The sequence below is a fragment of the Amblyomma maculatum genome, chromosome 1 (assembly GCF_055883805.1).
Source record: "Amblyomma maculatum isolate TAMU_Amacu chromosome 1, ASM5588380v1, whole genome shotgun sequence".
Lineage (NCBI taxonomy): Eukaryota > Metazoa > Arthropoda > Arachnida > Ixodida > Ixodidae > Amblyomma > Amblyomma maculatum.
Window position 1 is genome coordinate 505,272,352 of NC_139344.1, and position 15,549 is coordinate 505,287,900.

Genomic DNA, 15,549 nt, shown 5'->3' on the forward strand with positions numbered 1-15,549 from the left:
CCTAGTATGTCTGGCGGCTTGTTCAGCAAGGCAAAATATATCTTCAGAAGGAACCAGGTAGGCTTTTCTTCCAAGTTGTCGTCGCTGCTTTGAAGATGCGCAACGAATGCTTCATTTATAGGAAACGGTGCTCCGCAGGAACCAGTACTGAAGGTAAGGTGGGCCGCTGACGAATTACACCTCCTAGCCCAGGCTTTCTTCCTTCCGTTCATGGTTTACTTAATCAAAACCCGGTGTTACGCCCTCGTATGTCTGGCTGCTTGTTCAGCAAGGCAAAATATATCTTCAGAAGGAACCAGGTAGGCTTTTCTTGCAAGTTGTCGTCGCTGCTTTGAAGAGGCGCAACGAATGCTTCCTATATAGGGAACGGTGCTCCGCATAAACCAGTACTGAAGGTAAGGTGGGCCGCTGACGAATTACACCTCCTAACCCAGGTATTCTTCCTTCCGTTCATGGTTTACTTAATCAAAACCCGGTGCTACGCCCTCGTATGTCTGGTGGCTTGTTCAGCTAGGCAAACGTTATCTTCAGAAGCCTTTCTCGCAAGTTGTCGTCGCTGCTTTGAAGAGGCGCAACGAATGCTTCCTATATAGGGAACGGTGCTCCGCAGGAACCAGTACTGAAGGTAAGGTGGGCCGCTGACGAATTACACCTCCTAGCCCAGGCTTTCTTCCTTCCGTTCATGGTTTACTTAATCAAAACCCGGTGTTACGCCCTCGTATGTCTGGCGGCTTGTTCAGCAAGGCAAAAGATATCTTCAGAAGGAACCAGGTAGGCTTTTCTCGCAAGTTGTTGTCGCTGCTTTGAACTTGCGCAATGAATGCTTCCTATATAATGGGAACAGTGCTACGTGCTCCGCAGGAGCCAGTACTGAAATTAAGTTGGGCCGCTGACGAATTACACCTCCTAGGCCAGGTTTTCTTCCTTCCGTTCATGGTTTACTTAATCAAAACCCGGTGTTACGCAATCGTATGTCTGGCGGCTTGTTCAACCAGGCAAAAGATATCTTCAGAAGGAACCAGGTAGGCTTTTCTCGCAAATTGTCGTCGCCGCTTTGAAGATGCGCAACGAATGCTTCATTTGTAGGAAACGGTGCTCCGCAGGAACCAGTACTGAAATTAAGGTGGGCCGCTGACGAATTACACCTCCTAGCCCAGGTTTTCTTCCTTCCGTTCATGGTTTACTTAATCAAAACCCGGTGTTACGCAATCGTATGTGTGGCGGCTTGTTCAGCTAGGCAAAAGTTATCTTCAGAAGGAACCAGGTAGGCTTTTCTCGCAAGTGGTCGTCGCTGCTTTGAAGAGGCGCAACGAATGCTTCCTTTATAGGAAACGGTGCTCCGCAGGAACCAGTACTGAAGGTAAGGTGGGCCGCTGAGGAATTACACCTCCTAGCCCAGGTTTTCTTCCTTCCGTTCATGGTTTACTTAATCAAAACCCGGTGTTACGCCCTCGTATGTCTTACGGCTTGTTCAGCTAGGCAAAAGTTATCTTCAGAAGGAACCAGGTAGGCTTTTCTTGCAAGTTGTCGTCGCTGTTTTGAAGAGGCGCAACGAATGCTTCCTTTATAGGAAACGGTGCTCCGCAGGAACCAGTACTGAAGGTAATGTGGGCCGCTGACGAATTACACCTCCTAGCCCAGGTTTTCTTCCTTCCGTTCATGGTTTACTTAATCAAAACCCGGTGTTACGCCCTCGTATGTCTGGCGGCTTGTTCAGCAAGGCAAAAGATATCTTCAGAAGGAACCAGGTAGGCTTTTCTTGCAAGTTGTCGTCGCTGCTTTGAAGAGGCGCAACGAATGCTTCATTTATAGGAAACGGTGCTCCGCAGGAACCAGTACTGAAGGTAAGGTGGGCCGCTGACGAATTACACCTCCTAGCCCAGGTTTTCTTCCTTCCGTTCATGGTTTACTTAATCAAAACCCGGTGTTACGCCCTCGTATGTCTGGCGGATTGTTCAGCAAGGCAAAAGATATCTTCAGAAGGAACCAGGTAGGCTTTTCTTGCAAGTTGTCGTCGCTGCTTTGAAGAGGCGCAACGAATGCTTCATTTATAGGAAACGGTGCTCCGCAGGAACCAGTACTGAAGGTAAGGTGGGCCGCTGACGAATTACACCTCCTAGCCCAGGTTTTCTTCCTTGCGTTCATGGTTTACTTAATCAAAACCCGGTATTACGCCCTCGCATGTCTGGCGGCTTGTTTAGCTAGGCAAAAGTTATCTTCAGAAGCAACCAGGGAGGCTTTTCTCGCAAGTTGTCGTCGCTGCTTTGAAGAGGCGCAAGGAATGCTTCATTTTTAGGAAACAGTGCTCCGCAGGAACCAGTACTGAAGGTAAGGTGGGCCGCTGACGAATTACACCTCCTAGCCCAGGTTTTCTTCCTTCCGTTCATGGTTTACTTAATCAAAACCCGGTGTTACGCCCTCGTATGTCTGGCGGATTGTTCAGCAAGGCAAAAGATATCTTCAGAAGGAACCAGGTAGGCTTTTCTCGCAAGTTGTCGTCGCTGCTTTGAAGAGGCGCAACGAATACTTCCTTTATAGGAAACGGTGCTCCGCAGGAACCAGTACTGAAGGTAAGGTGGGCCGCTGAAGAATTACACCTCCTAGCCCAGGTTTTCTTCCTTCCGTTCATGGTTTACTTAATCAAAACCCGGTGTTACGCCCTCGTATATCTGGCGGCTTGTTCAGCTAGGCAGAAGATATCTTCAGAAGGAACCAGGTAGGGCTTTTCTCGCAAATTGTCGTCGCCGCTTTGAAGAGGCGCAACAAATGCTTCCTTTATAGGAAACGGTGCTCCGCAGGAACCAGTACTGAAGGTAAGGTGGGCCGCTGACGAATTACACCTCCTAGCCCAGGCTTTCTTCCTTCCGTTCATGGTTTACTTAATCAAAACCCGGTGTTACGCCCTCGTTTGTCTGGCGGCTTGTTCAGCAAGGCAAAAGATATCTTCAGAAGGAACCAGGTAGGCTTTTCTTGCAAGTTGTCGTCGCTGCTTTGAAGAGGCGCAACGAATGCTTCATTTATAGGAAACGGTGCTCCGCAGGAACCAGTACTGAAGGTAATGTGGGCCGCTGACGAATTACACCTCCTAGCCCAGGTTTTCTTCCTTCCGTTCATGGTTTACTTAATCAAAACCCGGTGTTACGCCCTCGTATGTCTGGCGGCTTGTTCAGCAAGGCAAAAGATATCTTCAGAAGGAACCAGGTAGGCTTTTCTTGCAAGTTGTCGTCGCTGCTTTGAAGAGGCGCAACGAATGCTTCATTTATAGGAAACGGTGCTCCGCAGGAACCAGTACTGAAGGTAAGGTGGGCTGCTGACGAATTACACCTCCTAGCCCAGGTTTTCTTCCTTCCGTTCATGGTTTACTTAATCAAAACCCGGTGTTACGCCCTCGTATGTCTGGCGGATTGTTCAGCAAGGCAAAAGATATCTTCAGAAGGAACCAGGTAGGCTTTTCTTGCAAGTTGTCGTCGCTGCTTGGAAGAGGCGCAACGAATGCTTCCTATATAGGGAACGATGCTCCGCAGGAACCAGTACTGAAGGTAAGGTGGGCCGCTGACGAATTACACCTCCTAGCCCAGGCTTTCTTCCTTCCGTTCATGGTTTACTCAATCAAAACCCGGTGTTACGCCCTCGTATGTCTGGCGGCTTGTTCAGCAAGGCAAAAGATATCTTCAGAAGGAACCAGGTAGGCTTTTCTCGCAAATTGTCGTCGCCGCTTTGAAGAGGCGCAACGAATGCTTCCTTTATAGGAAACGGTGCTCCGCAGGAACCAGTACTGAAGGTAAGGTGGGCCGCTGATGAATTACACCTCCTAGCCCAGGCTTTCTTCCTTCCGTTCATGGTTTACTTAATCAAAACCCGGTGTTACGCCCTCGTTTGTCTGGCGGCTTGTTCAGCAAGGCAAAAGATATCTTCAGAAGGAACCAGGTAGGCTTTTCTTGCAAGTTGTCGTCGCTGCTTTGAAGAGGCGCAACGAATGCTTTATTTATAGGAAACGGTGCTCCGCAGGAACCAGTACTGAAGGTAATGTGGGCCGCTGACGAATTACACCTCCTAGCCCAGGTTTTCTTCCTTCCGTTCATGGTTTACTTAATCAAAACCCGGTGTTACGCCCTCGTATGTCTGGCGGCTTGTTCAGCAAGGTAAAAGATATCTTCAGAAGGAACCAGGTAGGCTTTTCTTGCAAGTTGTCGTCGCTGCTTTGAAGAGGCGCAACGAATGCTTCATTTATAGGAAACGGTGCTCCGCAGGAACCAGTACTGAAGGTAATGTGGGCCGCTGACGAATTACACCTCCTAGCCCAGGCTTTGTTCCTTCCGTTCATGGTTTACTTAATCAAAACCCGGTGTTACGCCCTCGTATGTCTGGCGGCTTGTTCAGCAAGGCAAAAGATATCTTCAGAAGGAAGCAGGTAGGCTTTTCTTGCAAGTTGTCGTCGCTGCTTTGAAGAGGCGCAACGAATACTTCCTTTATAGGAAACGGTGCTCCGCAGGAACCAGTACTGAAGGTAAGGTGGGCCGCTGAAGAATTACACCTCCTAGCCCAGGTTTTCTTCCTTTCGTTCATGGTTTACTTAATCAAAACCCGGTGTTACGCCCTCGTATGTCTGGCGGCTTGTTCAGCAAGGCAAAAGATATCTTCAGAAGGAACCAGGTAGGCTTTTCTTGCAAGTTGTCGTCGCTGCTTTGAAGAGGCGCAACGAATGCTTCATTTATAGGAAACGGTGCTCCGCAGGAACCAGTACTGAAGGTAAGGTGGGCCGCTGACGAATTACACCTCCTAGCCCAGGTTTTCTTCCTTCCGTTCATGGTTTACTTAATCAAAACCCTGTGTTACGCCCTCGTATGTCTGGCGGATTGTTCAGCAAGGCAAAAGATATCTTCAGAAGGAACCAGGTAGGCTTTTCTTGCAAGTTGTCGTCGCTGCTTGGAAGAGGCGCAACGAATGCTTCCTATATAGGGAACGATGCTCCGCAGGAACCAGTACTGAAGGTAAGGTGGGCCGCTGACGAATTACACCTCCTAGCCCAGGCTTTCTTCCTTCCGTTCATGGTTTACTCAATCAAAACCCGGTGTTACGCCCTCGTATGTCTGGCGGCTTGTTCAGCAAGGCAAAAGATATCTTCAGTAGGAACCAGGTAGGCTTTTCTTGCAAGTTGTCGTCGCTGCTTTGAAGAGGCGCAACGAATGCTTCCTATATAAGGAACGGTGCTCCGCATAAACCAGTACTGAAGGTAAGGTGGGCCGTTGACGAATTACACCTCCTAGCCCAGGTTTTCTTCCTTCCGTTCATGGTTTACTTAATCAAAACCCGGTGTTACGCAATCGTATGTCTGGCGGCTTGTTCAGCTAGGCCAGAGATATCTTCAGAAGGAACCAGGTAGGCTTTTCTCGCAAATTGTCGTGGCCGCTTTGAAGAGGCGCAACGAATGCTTCCTTTATAGGAAACGGTGCTCCGCAGGAACCAGTACTGAAGGTAAGGTGGGCCGCTGATGAATTACACCTCCTAGCCCAGGCTTTCTTCCTTGCGTTCATGGTTTACTTAATCAAAACCCGGTGTTACGCCCTCGTTTGTCTGGCGGCTTGTTCAGCAAGGCAAAAGATATCTTCAGAAGGAACCAGGTAGGCTTTTCTTGCAAGTTGTCGTCGCTGCTTTGAAGAGGCGCAACGAATGCTTCATTTATAGGAAACGGTGCTCCGCAGGAACCAGTACTGAAGGTAATGTGGGCCGCTGACGAATTACACCTCCTAGCCCAGGTTTTCTTCCTTCCGTTCATGGTTTACTTAATCAAAACCCGGTGTTACGCCCTCGTATGTCTGGCGGCTTGTTCAGCAAGGCAAAAGATATCTTCAGAAGGAACCAGGTAGGCTTTTCTTGCAAGTTGTCGTCGCTGCTTTGAAGAGGCGCAACGAATGCTTCATTTATAGGAAACGGTTCTCCGCAGGAACCAGTACTGAAGGTAAGGTGGGCCGCTGACGAATTACACCTCCTAGCCCAGGTTTTCTTCCTTCCGTTCATGGTTTACTTAATCAAAACCCGGTGTTACGCCCTCGTTTGTCTGGCGGCTTGTTCAGCAAGGCAAAAGATATCTTCAGAAGGAACCAGGTAGGCTTTTCTTGCAAGTTGTCGTCGCTGCTTTGAAGAGGCGCAACGAATGCTTCATTTATAGGAAACGGTGCTCCGCAGGAACCAGTACTGAAGGTAATGTGGGCCGCTGACGAATTACACCTCCTAGCCCAGGTTTTCTTCCTTCCGTTCATGGTTTACTTAATCAAAACCCGGTGTTACGCCCTCGTATGTCTGGCGGCTTGTTCAGCAAGGCAAAAGATATCTTCAGAAGGAACCAGGTAGGCTTTTCTTGCAAGTTGTCGTCGCTGCTTTGAAGAGGCGCAACGAATGCTTCATTTATAGGAAACGGTTCTCCGCAGGAACCAGTACTGAAGGTAAGGTGGGCCGCTGACGAATTACACCTCCTAGCCCAGGTTTTCTTCCTTCCGTTCATGGTTTACTTAATCAAAACCCGGTGTTACGCCCTCGTATGTCTGGCGGATTGTTCAGCAAGGCAAAAGATATCTTCAGAAGGAACCAGGTAGGCTTTTCTTGCAAGTTGTCGTCGCTGCTTTGAAGAGGCGCAACGAATGCTTCATTTATAGGAAACGGTGCTCCGCAGGAACCAGTACTGAAGGTAAGGTGGGCCGCTGACGAATTACACCTCCTAGCCCAGGCTTTCTTCCTTCCGTTCATGGTTTACTCAATCAAAACCCGGTGTTACGCCCTCGTATGTCTGGCGGCTTGTTCAGCAAGGCAAAAGATATCTTCAGAAGGAACCAGGTAGGCTTTTCTTGCAAGTTGTCGTCGCTGCTTTGAAGAGGCGCAACGAATGCTTCCTATATAGGGAACGGTGCTCCGCATAAACCAGTACTGAAGGTAAGGTGGGCCGTTGACGAATTACACCTCCTAGCCCAGGTTTTCTTCCTTCCGTTCATGGTTTACTTAATCAAAACCCGGTGTTACGCAATCGTATGTCTGGCGGCTTGTTCAGCTAGGCCAGAGATATCTTCAGAAGGAACCAGGTAGGCTTTTCTCGCAAATTGTCGTCGCCGCTTTGAAGAGGCGCAACGAATGCTTCCTTTATAGGAAACGGTGCTCCGCAGGAACCAGTACTGAAGGTAAGGTGGGCCGCTGATGAATTACACCTCCTAGCCCAGGCTTTCTTCCTTCCGTTCATGGTTTACTTAATCAAAACCCGGTGTTACGCCCTCGTTTGTCTGGCGGCTTGTTCAGCAAGGCAAAAGATATCTTCAGAAGGAACCAGGTAGGCTTTTCTTGCAAGTTGTCGTCGCTGCTTTGAAGAGGCGCAACGAATGCTTCATTTATAGGAAACGGTGCTCCGCAGGAACCAGTACTGAAGATAATGTGGGCCGCTGACGAATTACACCTCCTAGCCCAGGCTTTCTTCCTTCCGTTCATGGTTTACTTAATCAAAACCCGGTGTTACGCCCTCGTATGTCTGGCGGCTTGTTCAGCAAGGCAAAAGATATCTTCAGAAGGAACCAGGTAGGCTTTTCTTGCAAGTTGTCGTCGCTGCTTTGAAGAGGCGCAACGAATGCTTCATTTATAGGAAACGGTGCTCCGCAGGAACCAGTACTGAAGATAATGTGGGCCGCTGACGAATTACACCTCCTAGCCCAGGCTTTCTTCCTTCCGTTCATGGTTTACTTAATCAAAACCCGGTGTTACGCCCTCGTATGTCTGGCGGCTTGTTCAGCAAGGCAAAAGATATCTTCAGAAGGAACCAGGTAGGCTTTTCTTGCAAGTTGTCGTCGCTGCTTTGAAGAGGCGCAACGAATGCTTTCTATATAGGGAACGGTGCTCCGCATAAACCAGTACTGAAGGTAAGGTGGGCCGTTGACGAATTACACCTCCTAGCCCAGGTTTTCTTCCTTCCGTTCATGGTTTACTTAATCAAAACCCGGTGTTACGCCCTCGTATATCTGGCGGCTTGTTCAGCTAGGCAAAAGATATCTTCAGAAGGAACCAGGTAGGCTTTTCTCGCAAATTGTCGTCGCCGCTTTGAAGAGGCGCAACGAATGCTTCCTTTATAGGAAACGGTGCTCCGCAGGAACCAGTACTGAAGGTAAGGTGGGCCGCTGAAGAATTACATCTCCTAGCCCAGGCTTTCTTCCTTCCGTTCATGGTTTACTTAATCAAAACCCGGTGTTACGCCCTCGTTTGTCTGGCGGCTTGTTCAGCAAGGCAAAAGATATCTTCAGAAGGAACCAGGTAGGCTTTTCTTGCAAGTTGTCGTCGCTGCTTTGAAGAGGCGCAACGAATGCTTCATTTATAGGAAACGGTGCTCCGCAGGAACCAGTACTGAAGGTAATGTGGGCCGCTGACGAATTACACCTCCTAGCCCAGGTTTTCTTCCTTCCGTTCATGGTTTACTTAATCAAAACCCGGTGTTACGCCCTCGTATGTCTGGCGGCTTGTTCAGCAAGGCAAAAGATATCTTCAGAAGGAACCAGGTAGGCTTTTCTTGCAAGTTGTCGTCGCTGCTTTGAAGAGGCGCAACGAATGCTTCATTTATAGGAAACGGTGCTCCGCAGAAACCAGTACTGAAGGTAAGGTGGGCCGCTGACGAATTACACCTCCTAGCCCAGGTTTTCTTCCTTCCGTTCATGGTTTACTTAATCAAAACCCGGTGTTACGCCCTCGTATGTCTGGCGGCTTGTTCAGCAAGGCAAAAGATATCTTCAGAAGGAACCAGGTAGGCTTTTCTTGCAAGTTGTCGTCGCTGCTTGGAAGAGGCGCAACGAATGCTTCATTTATAGGAAACGGTGCTCCGCAGAAACCAGTACTGAAGGTAAGGTGGGCCGCTGACGAATTACACCTCCTAGCCCAGGTTTTCTTCCTTCCGTTCATGGTTTACTTAATCAAAACCCGGTGTTACGCCCTCGTATGTCTGGCGGCTTGTTCAGCAAGGCAAAAGATATCTTCAGAAGGAACCAGGTAGGCTTTTCTTGCAAGTTGTCGTCGCTGCTTGGAAGAGGCGCAACGAATGCTTCCTATATAGGGAACGATGCTCCGCAGGAACCAGTACTGAAGGTAAGGTGGGCCGCTGACGAATTACACCTCCTAGCCCAGGCTTTCTTCCTTCCGTTCATGGTTTACTCAATCAAAACCCGGTGTTACGCCCTCGTATGTCTGGCGGCTTGTTCAGCAAGGCAAAAGATATCTTTAGAAGGAACCAGGTAGGCTTTTCTTGCAAGTTGTCGTCGCTGCTTTGAAGAGGCGCAACGAATGCTTCCTATATAGGGAACGGTGCTCCGCATAAACCAGTACTGAAGGTAAGGTGGGCCGTTGACGAATTACACCTCCTAGCCCAGGTTTTCTTCCTTCCGTTCATGGTTTACTTAATCAAAACCCGGTGTTACGCAATCGTATGTCTGGCGGCTTGTTCAGCTAGGCCAGAGATATCTTCAGAAGGAACCAGGTAGGCTTTTCTCGCAAATTATCGTCGCCGCTTTGAAGAGGCGCAACGAATGCTTCCTTTATAGGAAACGGTGCTCCGCAGGAACCAGTACTGAAGGTAAGGTGGGCCGCTGATGAATTACACCTCCTAGCCCAGGCTTTCTTCCTTCCGTTCATGGTTTACTTAATCAAAACCCGGTGTTACGCCCTCGTTTGTCTGGCGGCTTGTTCAGCAAGGCAAAAGATATCTTCAGAAGGAACCAGGTAGGCTTTTCTTGCAAGTTGTCGTCGCTGCTTTGAAGAGGCGCAACGAATGCTTCATTTATAGGAAACGGTGCTCCGCAGGAACCAGTACTGAAGGTAATGTGGGCTGCTGACGAATTACACCTCCTAGCCCAGCTTTTCTTCCTTCCGTTCATGGTTTACTTAATCAAAACCCGGTGTTACGCCCTCGTATGTCTGGCGGCTTGTTCAGTAAGGCAAAAGATATCTTCAGAAGGAACCAGGTAGGCTTTTCTTGCAAGTTGTCGTCGCTGCTTTGAAGAGGCGCAACGAATGCTTCATTTATAGGAAACGGTGCTCCGCAGGAACTAGTACTGAAGGTAAGGTGGGCCGCTGACGAATTACACCTCCTAGCCCAGGTTTTCTTCCTTCCGTTCATGGTTTACTTAATCAAAACCCGGTGTTACGCCCTCGTATGTCTGGCGGCTTGTTCAGCTAGGCAAAAGATATCTTCAGAAGGAACCAGGTAGGCTTTTCTTGCAAGTTGTCGTCGCTGCTTGGAAGAGGCGCAACGAATTCTTCCTATATAGGGAACGGTGCTCCGCAGGAACCAGTACTGAAGGTAAGGTGGGCCGCTGACGAATTACACCTCCTAGCCCAGGCTTTCTTCCTTCCGTTCATGGTTTACTTAATCAAAACCCGGTGTTACGCCCTCGTATGTCTGGCGGCTTGTTCAGCAAGGCAAAAGATATCTTCAGAAGGAACCAGGTAGGCTTTTCTCGCAAGTTGTCGTCGCTGCTTTGAAGAGGCGCAAAGAATGCTTCCTATATAGGGAACGGTGCTCCGCAGGAACCAGTACTGAAGGTAAGGTGGGCCACTGACGAATTACACCTCCTAGCCCAGGTTTTCTTCCGTTGATGGTCTTACTTATTCAAAACCAGGTGTTACGCCCTCGTATGTCTGGCGGCTTGTTCAGCTAGGCAAAAGATATCTTCAGAAGGAACCAGGTAGGCTTTTCTTGCAAGTTGTCGTCGCTGCTTGGAAGAGGCGCAACGAATTCTTCCTATATAGGGAACGGTGCTCCGCAGGAACCAGTACTGAAGGTAAGGTGGGCCGCTGACGAATTACACCTCCTAGCCCAGGTTTTCTTCCTTCCGTTCATTGTTTACTTAATCAAAACCCGGTGTTACGCAATCGTATGTCTGGCGGCTTGTTCAGCTAGGCAAAAGTTATCTTCAGAAGGAACCAGGTAGGCTTTTCTCGCAAGTGGTCGTCGCTGCTTTGAAGAGGCGCAACGAATGCTTCCTTTATAGGAAACGGTGCTCCGCAGGAACCAGTACTGAAGGTAAGGTGGGCCGCTGACGAATTACCTCCTAGCCCAGGTTTTGTTCCTTCCGTTCATGGTTTACTTAATCAAAACCCGGTGTTACGCCCTCGTATGTCTTACGGCTTGTTCAGCTAGGCAAAAGTTATCTTAGGAAGGAACCAGGTAGGCTTTTCTCGCAAGTTGTCGTCGCTGCTTTGAAGAGGCGCAACGAATGCTTCCTTTATAGGAAACGGTGCTCCGCAGGAACCAGTACTGAAGGTAAGGTGTGCCGCTGACGAATTGCACCTCCTAGCCCAGGTTTTCTTCCTTCCGTTCATGGTTTACTTAATCAAAACCCGGTGTTACGCCCTCGTATATCTGGCGGCTTGTTCAGCTAGGCAAAAGATATCTTCAGAAGGAACCAGGTAGGCTTTTCTCGCAAATTGTCGTCGCTGCTTTGAAGAGGCGCAACGAATGCTTCATTTATAGGAAACGGTGCTCCGCAGGAACCAGTACTGAAGGTAAGGTGGGCCGCTGACGAATTACACCTCCTAGCCCAGGCTTTCTTCCTTCCGTTCATGGTTTACTTAATCAAAACCCGGTGTTACGCCCTCGTATGTCTGGCGGCTTGTTCAGCAAGGCAAAATATATCTTCAGAAGGAACCAGGTAGGCTTTTCTTGCAAGTTGTCGTCGCTGCTTTGAAGAGGCGCAACGAATGCTTCCTATACAGGGAACGGTGCTCCGCATAAACCAGTACTGAAGGTAAGGTGGGGCGCTGACGAATTACACCTCCTAGCCCAGGCTTTCTTCCTTCCGTTCATGGTTTACTTAATCAAAACCCGGTGTTACGCCCTCGTATGTCTGGCGGCTTGTTCAGCAATGCAAAATATATCTTCAGAAGGAACCAGGTAGGCTTTTCTTGCAAGTTGTCGTCGCTGCTTTGAAGAGGCGCAACGAATGCTTTCTATATAGGGAACGGTGCTCCGCATAAACCAGTACTGAAGGTAAGGTGGGCCGCTGAAGAATTACACCTCCTAGCCCAGGTTTTCTTCCTTCCGTTCATGGTTTACTTAATCAAAACCCGGTGCTACGCCCTCGTATGTCTGGTGGCTTGTTCAGCTAGGCAAACGTTATCTTCAGAAGGAACCAGGTAGGCCTTTCTCGCAAGTTGTCGTCGCTGCTTTGAAGAGGCGCAACGAATGCTTCCTATATAGGGAACGGTGCTCCGCAGGAACCATACTGAAGGTAAGGTGGGCCGCTGACGAATTACACCTCCTAGCCCAGGCTTTCTTCCTTCCGTTCATGGTTTACTTAATCAAAACCCGGTGTTACGCCCTCGTATGTCTGGCGGCTTGTTCAGTAAGGCAAAAGATATCTTCAGAAGGAACCAGGTAGGCTTTTCTCGCAAGTTGTCGTCGCTGCTTTGAAGAGGCGCAAATAATGCTTCCTATATAGGGAACGGTGCTCCGCAGGAACCAGTACTAAAGGTAAGGTAGGCCGCTGACGATTTACACCTCCTCGCCCAGGTTTTCTTCCTTCCGTTCATTGTTTACTTAACCAAAACCCGGTGTTACGCACTCGTATGTCGCGCAGCTTGTTCAGCTAGGAAAAAGTATCTTCAGAAGAAACCAGGTAGGCTTTTATTGCAAATTATCGTCGCTGCTTTGAACTTGCGCAATGAATGCTTCCTATATAATGGGAACAGTGCTACGTGCTCCGCAGGAGCCAGTACTGAAATTAAGTTGGGCCGCTGACGAATTACACCTCCTAGGCCAGGTTTTCTTCCCTCCGTTCATGGTTTACTTAATCAAAACCCGGTGTTACGCAATCGTATGTCTGGCGGCTTGTTCAGCTAGGCAAAAGTTATCTTCAGAAGGAACCAGGTAGGCTTTTCTCGCAAGTGGTCGTCGCTGCTTTGAAGAGGCGCAACGAATGCTTCCTTTATAGGAAACGGTGCTCCGCAGGAACCAGTACTGAAGGTAAGGTGGGCCGCTGACGAATTACACCTCCTAGCCCAGGTTTTCTTCCTTCCGTTCATGGTTTACTTAATCAAAACCCGGTGTTACGCCCTCGTATGTCTTACGGCTTGTTCAGCTAGGCAAAAGTTATCTTAGGAAGGAACCAGGTAGGCTTTTCTCGCAAGTTGTCGTCGCTGCTTTGAAGAGGCGCAACGAATGCTTCCTTTATAGGAAACGGTGCTCCGCAGCAACCAGTACTGAAGGTAAGGTGGGCCGCTGACGAATTGCACCTCCTAGCCCAGGTTTTCTTCCTTCCGTTCATGGTTTACTTAATCAAAACCCGGTGTTACGCCCTCGTATATCTCGCGGTTGTTCAGCTAGGCAAAAGATATCTTCAGAAGGAACCAGGTAGGCTTTTCTCGCAAATTGTCGTCGCCGCTTTGAAGATGCGCAACGAATGCTTCCTTTATAGGAAACGGTGCTCCGCAGGAACCAGTACTGAAGGTAAGGTGGGCCGCTGACGAATTACACCTCCTAGCACAGGCTTTCTTCCTTCCGTTCATGGTTTACTTAATCAAAACCCGGTGTTACGCCCTCGTTTGTCTGGCGGCTTGTTCAGCAAGGCAAAAGATATCTTCAGAAGGAACCAGGTAGGCTTTTCTTGCAAGTTGTCGTCGCTACTTTGAAGAGGCGCAACGAATGCTTCATTTATAGGAAACGGTGCTCCGCAGGAACCAGTACTGAAGGTAAGGTGGGCCGCTGACGAATTACACCTCCTAGCCCAGGTTTTCTTCCTTCCGTTCATGGTTTACTTAATCGAAACCCGGTGTTACGCCCTAGTATGTCTGGCGGCTTGTTCAGCAAGGCAAAATATATCTTCAGAAGGAACCAGGTAGGCTTTTCTTCCAAGTTGTCGTCGCTGCTTTGAAGATGCGCAACGAATGCTTCATTTATAGGAAACGGTGCTCCGCAGGAACCAGTACTGAAGGTAAGGTGGGCCGCTGACGAATTACACCTCCTAGCCCAGGCTTTCTTCCTTCCGTTCATGGTTTACTTAATCAAAACCCGGTGTTACGCCCTCGTATGTCTGGCTGCTTGTTCAGCAAGGCAAAATATATCTTCAGAAGGAACCAGGTAGGCTTTTCTTGCAAGTTGTCGTCGCTGCTTTGAAGAGGCGCAACGAATGCTTCCTATATAGGGAACGGTGCTCCGCATAAACCAGTACTGAAGGTAAGGTGGGCCGCTGACGAATTACACCTCCTAACCCAGGTATTCTTCCTTCCGTTCATGGTTTACTTAATCAAAACCCGGTGCTACGCCCTCGTATGTCTGGTGGCTTGTTCAGCTAGGCAAACGTTATCTTCAGAAGCCTTTCTCGCAAGTTGTCGTCGCTGCTTTGAAGAGGCGCAACGAATGCTTCCTATATAGGGAACGGTGCTCCGCAGGAACCAGTACTGAAGGTAAGGTGGGCCGCTGACGAATTACACCTCCTAGCCCAGGCTTTCTTCCTTCCGTTCATGGTTTACTTAATCAAAACCCGGTGTTACGCCCTCGTATGTCTGGCGGCTTGTTCAGCAAGGCAAAAGATATCTTCAGAAGGAACCAGGTAGGCTTTTCTCGCAAGTTGTTGTCGCTGCTTTGAACTTGCGCAATGAATGCTTCCTATATAATGGGAACAGTGCTACGTGCTCCGCAGGAGCCAGTACTGAAATTAAGTTGGGCCGCTGACGAATTACACCTCCTAGGCCAGGTTTTCTTCCTTCCGTTCATGGTTTACTTAATCAAAACCCGGTGTTACGCAATCGTATGTCTGGCGGCTTGTTCAACCAGGCAAAAGATATCTTCAGAAGGAACCAGGTAGGCTTTTCTCGCAAATTGTCGTCGCCGCTTTGAAGATGCGCAACGAATGCTTCATTTGTAGGAAACGGTGCTCCGCAGGAACCAGTACTGAAATTAAGGTGGGCCGCTGACGAATTACACCTCCTAGCCCAGGTTTTCTTCCTTCCGTTCATGGTTTACTTAATCAAAACCCGGTGTTACGCAATCGTATGTGTGGCGGCTTGTTCAGCTAGGCAAAAGTTATCTTCAGAAGGAACCAGGTAGGCTTTTCTCGCAAGTGGTCGTCGCTGCTTTGAAGAGGCGCAACGAATGCTTCCTTTATAGGAAACGGTGCTCCGCAGGAACCAGTACTGAAGGTAAGGTGGGCCGCTGAGGAATTACACCTCCTAGCCCAGGTTTTCTTCCTTCCGTTCATGGTTTACTTAATCAAAACCCGGTGTTACGCCCTCGTATGTCTTACGGCTTGTTCAGCTAGGCAAAAGTTATCTTCAGAAGGAACCAGGTAGGCTTTTCTTGCAAGTTGTCGTCGCTGTTTTGAAGAGGCGCAACGAATGCTTCCTTTATAGGAAACGGTGCTCCGCAGGAACCAGTACTGAAGGTAATGTGGGCCGCTGACGAATTACACCTCCTAGCCCAGGTTTTCTTCCTTCCGTTCATGGTTTACTTAATCAAAACCCGGTGTTACGCCCTCGTATGTCTGGCGGCTTGTTCAGCAAGGCAAAAGATATCTTCAGAAGGAACCAGGTAGGCTT